The sequence below is a fragment of the Pygoscelis adeliae genome, unplaced genomic scaffold (assembly GCF_000699105.1).
Source record: "Pygoscelis adeliae isolate BGI_AS28 unplaced genomic scaffold, ASM69910v1 Scaffold272, whole genome shotgun sequence".
NCBI classification, from domain to species: domain Eukaryota; kingdom Metazoa; phylum Chordata; class Aves; order Sphenisciformes; family Spheniscidae; genus Pygoscelis; species Pygoscelis adeliae.
In genome coordinates this window covers 1,473,285-1,485,442 of record NW_008824282.1, presented here as the reverse complement: position 1 = coordinate 1,485,442, position 12,158 = coordinate 1,473,285, and the positions used below count along the sequence as shown (strand labels likewise).

Genomic DNA, 12,158 nt, shown 5'->3' with positions numbered 1-12,158 from the left:
CTCATCTGAATCTCATCTGAATGGACCATCCATCTGTCTTCTCTGTGGTGATTACCCATGAATCTACATCTCCAAACATTTCTTTTTGCCTTTTGCCCAAACAAAAATATTGGCCTGTCTCTCTCATATTTCTTTGTGAATTTGTCACCAGCAGAACAAGCTAGACAGGGCTCGAGGACAGTTCCTGATCAGTCACCCAAATCCTTTGTTTCTCATGCTCTTCCTTAACTACTGTAGAAGACTGAACCACCCTGCCAGTTAAGCAGCAAATCACTTTTCACATATGAATTCAGATCCAGGCTGTCTTGCACATTCCTTTGCACTGCTATTCTAAAATATTGTGTTTCCTGCCCACCAGATCTCTTCATGTATTTTACATTAAGCAGCCACTGTACAATAAACAGAAAATTTGGGCAAGGAGCAAGCAAACCTCATTCTTTCCCAGCCAAGTACCCTAAACACTAAGCTATAGTCACATTCTGTCTTCGTTATCTTTTTTCTGTCCCTGTAACTCTTGCATTCATAGCTAGAATGGAAACAAGAAGGGTAGAGAACAGTCCTAGCCGAGATTACTCTATGCCATAAGAAATAAGAGATTTGGCATTGAATTTCCCTAGGATGAGATGATAATTTAACTTACGCCTCCTGGTTTCTAGGCAAATGACCAAACAGGTCTATTTTTATCCAAGTGAGGCAATAATTTGTAGTCCACACATTTTTTAAAAGCCTATGCCCTGTTTGCTCTGGTGGCAACCCATAAGAGAACCACATGCTCAGAGTGAACCGAAACACTGTTACAGACTTACCGGAAAAATAAAACTAAAATTGCTCTGACATTACAAAATAATCATTGGAGATTTTGATACATGAAACTGCTCTTGGTTTACTAAGGAAGTGAGGCTAACTGATCTCACAATCTATAGGCCCCATTCCTTCCAATATTGTATTATCCTGTTGCCCAGTATAAATCATATTTAAAAGAGGGTGGAATTCCCAAAGATAACAGACACATATAATTTTTCTGAAAATTGTCAAATTAATGGAAAAGAGAGACCCTAATTACTGTTCCTCCTCATGTGGAGGAAAATTGGGCAGGAGATAGTTACCATGGCCTCCCATTTGGCAAAAGCCCATTAAACTGTCAGCATATGCATGCTGGCCATTCAAGTGAACTCATGTAGAAACCACCCCATCGGCATAAGTTTATGTCCAGCCCAGCCATAGCTTCTTGGCCAATGGAGTATCGTAGTGGATGTCAGGAAGGAGGAAGCTGGTATTACAGTGGCAAGGTGAAACAAATTCTTAGAAAATCAGGCTTTGTTAGTTCCACTGCTCATGGAAAAACATGGGTTTTTTCCAGGCTGGTCTCAGCTTTAATCATGTGTTATTGCCACGTTTTACAACTTAACTCCTGTTGACTCTGTATTGCAAAACTGTTCCTGAAAGAGCTTTTGTTCTCACAAAATTACAGACTCACTATATTCAAAGGCACAAAGTGTTAGCAATGGCCAAGAAATGTTTGATGCAACTGAGGGTATAAGGGATAAGCAATGTCTCTAAGCCACTCATCACACCCTGGCACCATCAACATAGGTCAATACCACTCTGTAGAATAGAACTATTTGAAAATAATTTTGTTTCATAACATCTGTCTGTATTACAAAAAGCTGCTTGAGTATTCTCTTCCTCTGTGCTGCCATAGTCATAGCTGGCACAGAGCCCATCTCCTCAATTCACAATGTCCTCAGTCAGGCACTCCACCCAGACTTCATAACCTAGTACTGCTTTCATCATACAAGTAGGAAGCTTTGCTGGGTTTTAATGTCAAACATAGTTGTATAAGTAAAGCTGCAGGAAAAACACAGACCTGCTTATTTTGTAGATGCTAAAAAGAACAAAGACTTGTGTTCCTCAGTAATGAGAAGTGTGCTGTCACTCTGAGGTTTTTGTAAAGTGATAATCATTAAAATGTTCTGGGATGTAATTTCAGTGCAATCACTGAAAATGTCATGCAAATAGAAATGCCAGGTATATAATTCTTGTTAGGGGTTACCAACCTGCATGCTAGTGGAGAGGGAGAAAAAATATCAAGAAATGGCAAAGCTTTTCTTTTCCATGCAGTTAGCCAAACATAAACAGATGAACCTTCTGAAGAATGACAGTTTGTTCCCAGGTTGAGAATTTATATGACTTGTTTAATGGTTTGGCTGTAAAGTCAAAAAATAAAGTGGTTTGTAAAGGAATTCGGTCATTGGCTGCTGCTTTTGTTATGAACACAGTTCCTCTAAAAAAGGAATCAGATTTTGACTAATGGAAAATATCATATAAAAGACAATAAAAAGAGATTCAGGATTAGAACCAGAATTTCCTGAACCTCAGTGCCAGTTCTTATACATATTCACCAGTGGAAAATGAGCATAGTGGAGCTCTAACGCAAATTCTTCTCAGAGCTGGCCTCATAATTCAAACTGCTGTTTGCAGTTGTCCCATGAATACATCATTGACATATAACAGAGCTTTAATACTATGCTCAAAGAAAATGTTCACGTATATCTAGTTTCATAAATGTGTCTGCTCAGAATGTGATCCTGTAAAAGGAATCACAACATTTGTTTACATTTTTGAATGTTGTAAGTTATTTGAAGGAGGACAAGGTGATTCAAGGTAGAGTATTAAAATGAAAAGGAGTAAGCTTAAGCTAATAAATAAATAAGCTAAGAATAAATGGTCATACTTTGTGTAGCAACGTGGTTGTTATTGTGCACTTGATTTGGAGATTTTTCTTTTTGTGTATACTGTATAAACATAATTGTGAAACTATTCTAGGTATACATAGGTATAAAAAGTAAGCACTCTTGCTCAAATCAGAGTTTTTGAGACCTAAAAAAGAGCCCGTGACCTTTTCCTTTCATATGCTTCTATACATACATCAGTATTTTCAAGTACCAGTTTCACCTTTCAAAGAATGAATTTTGTTTAAGCACTTAAAAAGCTGAGCAGTTAAAGTAGAGTTGGAAACTGAAATAGTGGAGTAGATTTTGAACTGCAACGCGCATCAACAACTTGCAGAACCAGTGTTCTTTTGCACCGCTGGGGGAGGAATGTACCAGAAATCTCTGTTAAAAAACCTGTCCTCTTGATTTGGTTTTCATACCAAAGACACAACGAGCGGTGAGAAGTGGCTAAATGTTACCGTGTTTATTTAACCTTCCAACAACTGAAGCATGCCTATCTCTTCTCTGTATAGGGTAACACAGCATTCTGACTGCACTTAACAGCTTCTGTTGAAGGGCAGTAACATATCCATACAGGAGGTTAGTGGTGGTTTGTTCAGATCTGTACGCCTGTGACTCCCAGTCTGTGTGATTCTGGATGCCTGTCCTGAGTAGCTCACACTACAGTCGAGAACAGAGAAATGAGGTTTGCATCAGCATGCTGCTTCGTTGGCAGTAGGCGTCTGAAGCCGTTTAGGAACATTGCAGTGGTGGCGAACTGAGTGTGTCCTTAGTGTATATTACTCAGCAGCATTTAACGATGAAGAAGAATTGATCTGTATTATCGAACAGCTAGTAATTTTTGTACCAGTCGGCATACTTCATAGAAGGTAGCTATGTAAATGAAAAGTACGACAGTAAATGTTTAAATGTAGCTAGGACTCTGAAAATGAGGTAAAAATCAGTTTGAAGAAATGTGAGCAAAAAAAGCAGAACGATATTTCTAACCCAATGGACTTCTATGACTCACTTGGTCTACTTATTTCTAAAATCTGTGTTCACATCTAAAGATTTCAAAATGCCTCAATTACCCATCCATATTGTCTGCAACTAATTTGCCCTCTTAAGGTCCTATTGCTATTTGTGCTGTCTTGAAAGACCGTCTCGAGGCAACCCTCAAAACCTGTTCCACATCCAGATAGCAACTTTGCAAGCTGAGTCCCCTGCAGTCTCTGAGCTGCACCTGGGACAAAACTCCAGGGAGGAGGAAGGAAAGGTGCCTCTTTTACCCACTTCGTGGCTGGTTCTTAGAGCCCTAATAGTTTCTGTGTGCTTGAGCTGCTTCATAGCTGCTTTGTTCTGTGTGCTGGTGATAGCCACCCAAGACTGTTATATAGGCAGCCTTGTCAGAGGTGTAACCATCCTTTTCTCCTGCACTCTGAAGGATGCACAAATTTCAAGTGAAGAAGACCTTAAGAGAGACAGAGGTCTGACTGTTCTGGCTCAAGGTTCTTACGATGCCCAGTTAAACAAACAATCCGAACTGGATTTGAAAGTCCGGTGCTAGTATCTATTAAACAGTGTCAGATCATATATGCAACATAGTGTCAGTGGAGCAACTCAAGGATTAAATTAAAAGAGTAATTTAAAACATGGTTGTGTTATTCTTCAGTGATTTTTCCATTTAAATTATATAAAATATGCTGCTACCTAGGGCATGCAGCCAAAGAAGATGCAGGCATATGACCATAAAAGGCATTACTGAAAAGGCAACTTGAAAAGATGCAGGTAACAATAATGGCTGAAGGTGTGGATCCAAGTTTCAGTAAAAATGACTTTTATATCAAGTGAAAAGGTCAGGCTTTATGTAAGCAAGGATTTAAAACCCTGTGTTGTTATTACCTAAAGTAAACCCCACAGTTACAGCATTTTTTCCTCCTGCCATTTCATAAATGTCAGCATAAGGTTTTTATTTCAGGGACTGTGGAAGAAATATTGTGGATTAAATGCAAAATGAATGTTTTTACCATTTGAATTATGATTGGGTAACTGGGTGCCACAAAAAATTACTAATTAAAGTTGATTGTAATGGGATATAAAACAAAATGGGTTGATGTTAATTACAGAGGCTGATAGTTGATTTCTATTGATCTAAATTACCATGTTTAAAATTATTTCAGCTGTTAGTAAAATTTACTAGTTTGCTGCAATTTACCATGAAGTCCACCATACAGAGGGCAAGCATGAAGGTTCCTGATGCTTATGCCTTGTCTTTTGATTCCTTGTAAATATCTAATAAGTCTAAAAGAAATGTCATTGATATTTCAGATTTATTACCATCACATTTTCTTTTTTTTATGTTTTTGTGGGTGCAATTAAAACACACAGATCTGACATTTCAGATGCTTGGGCATAAAAGGTCATCTCTGTCTACCTGCAGTTATTGAAACTTTTGAATTTTCATCAGAGTTTTATTTTAGGTGAAAATCAGATGGTTTTGCTTGCAAGCAGTTATGAATTGACCACTCCACACCCCACCTCCATACCTTCCCCTTTGGCCCCTAAACTGGATGGCAGTTTCATAATCTTGAAGAAGCATGCCATTTCAAAGGCAGCAGACTCCAGTGTTGACTCCAGTGTTCCAAGGTGAAGTCATTACCCAGTATAATAAGGCTTATAAAACTTGACAATTATCGTACACACCATAGGTCCAATCTGACACTGAGTGCAAAGAAGGAAAAATTTCACAGCCACTGAAGCTATGCAATGAACAGTGAATCAAGAACATTTACTGAAAAAACAGATGTAGGCAGATGCATCGATACATGCTATAACCAAAAGTCCTTCATTTCATTCTGAGTCTTTTTGCACCAAATAACAGGAACGTACTGAAGAAAAGTGTTAAAATAGATTTTGCTCTAGTACAGAATATATTTTTCATTCCTTGAAATCTTTTCTTCTCCAAATTGTGTTTAGTAGCTGTTTCTTCATTATTTAACCAAGAAGTGTGCAAACTCCACAGAGGAGCAGGGCAAACTGAAACATTCGTGTTAGATCTAATTGGACATATTTGGTGTTAAGCAGAGGTAAGGGAGAGGCATTATGTCCTTAGTTTCTTAAAACTAAACACTATCTATCGTCTGAAACCTAATATCCCATATTTCATTAATCTTTATTGGTGAATCCATTTGTTGTTTGCCTTTGCTGCACAATGAAGATTTCTCTCTCTTTGCAAAATTAATTTCTTCAAGTAGTTTCTTGACATGTTTTATTTACTTTGTCAGAGATGCAAATACTGCCTGTTAGAAACACATTCATCAGTAGAAGACACAATACTGTCCTTGCAGTTTGTAAGGAACAGAGCAAATGAGCTAATGAATGAATGGGTTAATGAATGAATACATTAGTAAATTTACCTTTAACCTCCAGAGATTGCAGTTTAAGTCTTTGTTCTGTAAGCAAGTACATAAAAGTCCCACAGTGTGCAACCTCAGGGTCATTTCCTTATACTGCAAAACAAATGAAAAATCCAAACCACAATTCACCATGACTGAGAATCTCCGAAGAACAGCAGCCGGGGATGAAGATGGGGGGGGAGATCAGGTTAGTGCTATGCTTCATTCAGTTTATATATTCGTCGTGAAGAAATTAGAAGGGAAATTCATACTCCTGATCAAAGAGTGAATTCAGTTCCTTCAGAATGCATATTGCAGCTTTTAGGAGCTTCAGTATTCTTCCACTGCAAAACTGTAATTAAATAAAGATATTTTTGATGGAAGATGAGCATCTATGTGAAACTTAACAGGGTTGTCATACAGCAGTATTGATACTGTTACTGGTTTGGCATGTAGAATGTTCAGAGTAGTTTGAACATTTGACTTTCTGTAATGAGACACTCCTCATAAGGAATTTGTGTGGTTTTTACTAACACTAGAGATTAATGCCACCTATGTAAACACCTGTAGAAAATAATCTGTTTATAAAATGTGTTAACACTAGTCTGCTCAGGAATTAGGTAGCGGAGGAGATCTAGAAAATGCCACCAAGATTAGAGCTAGGCGTGATAAAGATACTTCCCTGCATATCCACATATTTCTGTATTAAAGGGAGTATAATGCTTTAGGTTAGAAGTGCCAAAAGATTAATTATTTTAAGCTCAGGAAAGTGAAGGTTGACAGTTAAATATTGTTTTATTCCCATTATTGTCAGCATTTTCTCTCAAATAATTGAAAGAAAAGATTTTCCCCTCAGTTTTAGATTAGTGGGATAACATTGTTTCATTCCTTTAGCTAGCCTGTGTGCCACTTGATCTGTATATGGCATTAGTGGTAGCCTTTAGCATGCAACCACAAAGCTCTTTTATCAACAAGTTTGAAGCTCGAGGAATATGTTTGAGAAATGTTCATGTTCACAAATAATAGGACATTGAGTGTTTATTCAGTTTGACTGGAGTAGTAATTTTTGGTAATTGTGTTCTTTTACAGAGTAACTCTACAGTCACTTAAGCAATTCAAGTGTAAATGTACAACATGTACTCAGAAAAAGACAAAGGAACAGCTACTTTTACGACCTCATACTGAGGACCTCCTGAAAAAGAGAACACTGAAACAGAAAACCATTATTTGTCTAATAGTTCGCTCTGCTGCCACTGATATTGTTAATTACTGAGCATATTTGTGATTCAACAAGAACATTTATTCCCCTGCAGCCAGGTTCTTTCTGTTACAGTCTTACCACAGTCATGAAGCTTTGGAGAGACACTCCAGACACAGACTCAGCCAAAATGGACTGTCTCGGTGAGAGGGAATAAAGAAGCTGTGCCAGAGCTAAGGTCACAGCTTTCTTCAGCATTACCCTACTGATGCTTGCAGGCACTAGGATCCAGAAGATGCTTCTCCTCCACCCAACCCCATCGCCTGTGTTCACCAAGAAAAGGCTATTTGGGGATGGCATCCAGTGGATGGAGCTTTGAAACTCAAAGGGAATATTGGAATACATTCAAAATTACAACTTTATCTGACCCTTTACTGCCCAGTACCAACAGATTATTTGTTCTTTCCCCCTTTTCTCTGTCACTGTGTTCCCTTTACTACTTTCAGAGTCCTGTTCCTTTGCTTCCTGTAAAGTTTTAGTCATCATAGTCTCTCCGCGATGAATTTCCTAACCTCTACACCAGCATCTTCCCCCCGAAATGTCAGAATAGCAAGACATTTCATGCCATTGAAATTCTGTGTATAATTAAAGATTATCAGAAGTTTTTCATCGCAACATGTTTTCATGGGAAAAAAGTTATAATAAAAATGCAATTATTTGCTTAGATTTCAGAAAATGTTCTACTGGAAAATTTCAAAACAAAGTGCTTTATGTTGGTATTTGGTGATATTTGTTCATTTTGGAATTTTGAAAATTTGCATGCATTGGCTTTGGCTGAAAAAGAATTTGTGACATTCTGAAGTGACATTCTAAAGTGAATTTTCTAATACTGATTCTTCATAGGCGGTTTCCAGTTTATGGGATATTTTGAAAATATTTTGTGATGAAAATAATCTTTAGTTTCAAACCAAAAATATTGAAGTTTTGACCTGCTTGTTATATCCCTTTCTTCCACTCTGTATTATTAATCGGTTATTTACATTTTCAGTTCTTAAAAGCAGAAAATCTTCTTTGTACAGTATCTAAGACAGTGGGATTCTATCTTTGTTCTCAGGACTATCATAATAAATATGATTTGAATAATGATTATTTGATGTAGATATACTTGGGTGAGAGTCATTGTCCTGGTTAATGCGGGAGGTAAGGTCAATTCTATCAGATCCTTTCCAATCACTGATATGAACAAGCCAGTGCCTATGGCACTATTGTAGCTTTAGTAAAAAACACGTTTTAAGTCAGTCATATTATGTAGGGATGTGTCACCAGTTTGTGATATCACTTCCTGATGAAAGCAGTCATGAAAGCAGAATAAAATTTGCTGGTAGGATAGAACTGTATGTTTTGATGTAGTACCAAGTAGTAAAAATCAGAAAAAGTAGAGGGAAGTTTATTTTTATTTAGTGATCATAACCATACATTTTCTCTTAGAACTAGGCTTCCTTTTAAATGTGGAACTATTGCATAATTTTTAAGTTGTTTCTGTGAAGTGATCTAGATGTACAAGGCAGCTTGTATTTTGGGAAAACTACCCTATTTAGCCAATCTTGAGTCAAACTGTGTTCCCAGTACGCACACTGACAACCAGATTTCTGTCCTCCCTAAAACTTATTGAGCTCCATCTTTAAACTACATTTCACCTTATGTCATGGTTGAGTAACTTCACTGCAAACATTATTTCTGCCATATTCAGTCATATGTTATCTATGTCATTTTATATATGCACAGAAAAAAGAAACCGTTTATCGCCCTCAATTAAATCTGATTCTCTGTAATGGCATGATGTCTAGCTGCCAAATAATTTCATGGTATTTTTATTGTTCTCATTAGCTTTACTGAAATGGAGCCAAACAAAAGAATACCCTGGTAACTGAGTAGTACAGCTTCCCACCTGGTCTCCAGGCGATACAGACCAGGCATAATGTTAGTTGTAAAAATATTCTACTTTGTTTCAAATTGTTTAAAGAGAGAAGATTTTGTAAGAAATAGTATAATGAAGTTATCATTTCAAAGTTAGTAATTTAATGTATAAATAGTTTTTCTTGCTCTGGCAGATAAGTTGCCCATTGAAGCTCATCTAAATTATTTGTTCACAGCATAGTGTATTCAGATAGGATGACAAAGACCAGTTAGTTAAACATAGTGGCTTTTTTTGGTAAAACGTTTAATTTCAGTCTGTTAGAGGCAGCTGAATCAGGTAGCCCCACAGATGTGAGGCTGCTGTAGGTCCATATCCGCAGGTTCTGCCAGTAGTGAAGCTGAGCAGCTGCTCCTGACGGGGGGGCACAAGGACACAATAAACACACACAGAGGCCGCACACATCAACAAAGAGGTAACATATACATTTACACGTGTATGTGTGTATTTGCACAAAAAAAATGGATCGCTGTAGTAGCTGGTCTTAGATGCTCAGGCAACCAAGTATCTGGCCCCAGATCCTCTGGTCTCCGCAGTTGTGGGGGAGTTGCATATGAGCCCGGAGGTTTGCAATCCCACTCCTCACTGGCTAATCCAGCTGAAAGTTTGCTAGCATCCAAATGTACCCACTCAGAACAGAGCACACCCAGACAGAAGATAGTTAGAAACAGGACTTAATTGAGAATGTAGGGTAGACTACAGTGATCAGGCACACATCTCGGTCAGACAGGCCACCAGTTTACACTTAACTGACCCCTTTATTCCCCTTTTCACCTTATTTTCGCATGCTTGTTTCTTCCCAGTCCACTTTGATCCCTTTCTTTCCTCCCCAAATTCTTTCCCCCCTGCATCCCTTAACAAGTGCTATACCTCCTTCAGTCTGTGAGGCATATGGGGAAGGGGATTTGCTTAGTTGGCTCCTCCTGGTGGCTTCCACACAAGGGACAATGGTCTGACTGTGCTTTGGTAGTCTTTGGCATAGCCGATTCCCATTTTCACTGATTAGACTGCTAGGGTTCCTCCCCCGACCCCGTCAATTTTTATCTGATCCTGTCCCGACCTTTGTGTAGGTGGTGATTAGCCTTTAATCGCATAGCCTAGCACAGTCTACTGGTAAATCTAAACTGCATCCTAAGTTGCCTCAAAATTTTGTGCTTTTATTGAAACAGAAATTTTTTTACAGTAAAATGGTATTTTACCATAGTTGCTATTGCTCTCAGTGTTTAAATGTATTGACTTAGACTGTCAGTATCTGAGTCAGCTAATACAAAGAGTGATTTTTTTTTTTTTTGCTCTTTCTGTTTTAGGAATAAAGTAGTAATACTTCCAGTAATACAATAATCCTGCAATTCTTTTCTCTTGCAGATCATCAAGTGATCTGACATTCATGAATGAGAGGAATAAAAATCTCCTCACACACATGAACCCGTTAGGTAGGAAACTGGACTTTATATTTCATGACTATGCTATATATAAATAATATTTAAAATCATTATAGCAAAATAGTGACTGTGGAGTTGGGCTTGGTAGTTGGTAGAGATGAACTTCCGTCATGTTTCAAGAGCAATTTTCAAGTTCTAATGTAAATTCTAACTTTCAAACTCTAAAATTTTCCTCTTTACAGCTTATGCTTTTCTTGTCTGCAAAAGACTGCTGTAAAAATAATAATACTGAAATTATGACTAAACGTACAGACCACCAGGGAAGAAAACAGAATATTCAGGAGCTGTGAGACTGGTAGAGGAAGATTGCTGTTGTTAGCTAAATCATGTTTTATTGGGAAAAAAAAGGCAGTAGAGGTGGTATTCAGAAAAGGAAAAAAAAAAACTAGCAGGAAAGGATCAGTTTTTAGCTTTTGTTACATTTCTAGTATGAGTCTGAGCAAAGTATTTGATTGTTCTCTGTCTTGGTTCTCCATTTGTAAAGTAGTGATAATGGTGCTTTCTTCTTGTTGTCTTGGCTTTTCTTGTCAGTTTAGATGTTGAGAGTTTTAAAAAGAGTTTCAGGCTCAGTTCTGTAAAATCAATAGGAGTTAAGTGCATAAATACTGTGATGGAAAAGTAAGTATCTAAACTATTTTCAAGAATTTGGGGTTTCACAATTTTTCTTTTTCAAAAATGACTTCAGTCTTTCAGACTGAGAAGCACATCTCCATGGGTGAGAGAAGTTGTTCCATTCATTGTCACATGTTGACTGCTAATCAAAGGAAGGACTACAAAGGGTCGATAGGAGAAGGTTTGTTTAAGAAGGAAATTTACGAAAAATATATTAGAAACCCTTATATAGGCTTTTCAGGTGAAATCTAGAAGAACTTGTAGGTGCTTCCAGTTTATGCAACGCAGAAATACGAAGTGCTTGATCCCAAGAAATTAGCTGGATGTCTAGGTTCCCTTACATAGCCAAGAGCAGGAACTAAGCATCATCACAAAGCACTCCACAAAACCTACGTGCTAAAATAGTCACCTAGAATCAGTCACAAGAAATTCAGATCAGAGACATGTCTGAACTCCCTATCTTCTCTGGAATCTATACATCTCCATGAAGGCTGAACTGGGTGCCTGAGGGATTCAGATTTTGGCGACTTCCAATTAGGGCTGGTTCACAGACGGAAAGCAGTGCTCTGGACACACTGCACATCCACAGCTTTTAATTTGCAGTATAATCACAGAATCATAGAATAGTTTGGGTTGGAAGAGACATCTAAAGGTCATCTAGTCCAGCCCCCCTGCCGTGGGCAGGGACATCTTCAACTAGATCGGGTTGCTCAGAGCCCCGTCCAGCCTGACCTGGAATGTTTCCAGGGATGGGGCATCCACCACCTCTCTGGGCAACCTGTGCCAGTGTTTCACCACCCTCAGCGTAAAAAATTTCTTCCT

The 12,158-nt window shown here is 38.0% G+C and overlaps 1 protein-coding gene across 1 annotated transcript in view; it reads left to right on the top strand.

The window, feature by feature from the left end:
• The first annotated feature begins 6,208 nt into the window (after positions 1–6,208).
• Positions 6,209–12,158, top strand: part of PRLR (prolactin receptor) — a 28,782-nt gene continuing 22,832 nt past the window's right edge. Inside the window, exons 1-2 of the mRNA XM_009318447.1 lie at positions 6,209–6,317; positions 10,648–10,715. The gene's annotated coding sequence lies outside the window, so the exon portion shown is untranslated. The remainder of the gene's footprint in view (positions 6,318–10,647; positions 10,716–12,158) is intronic.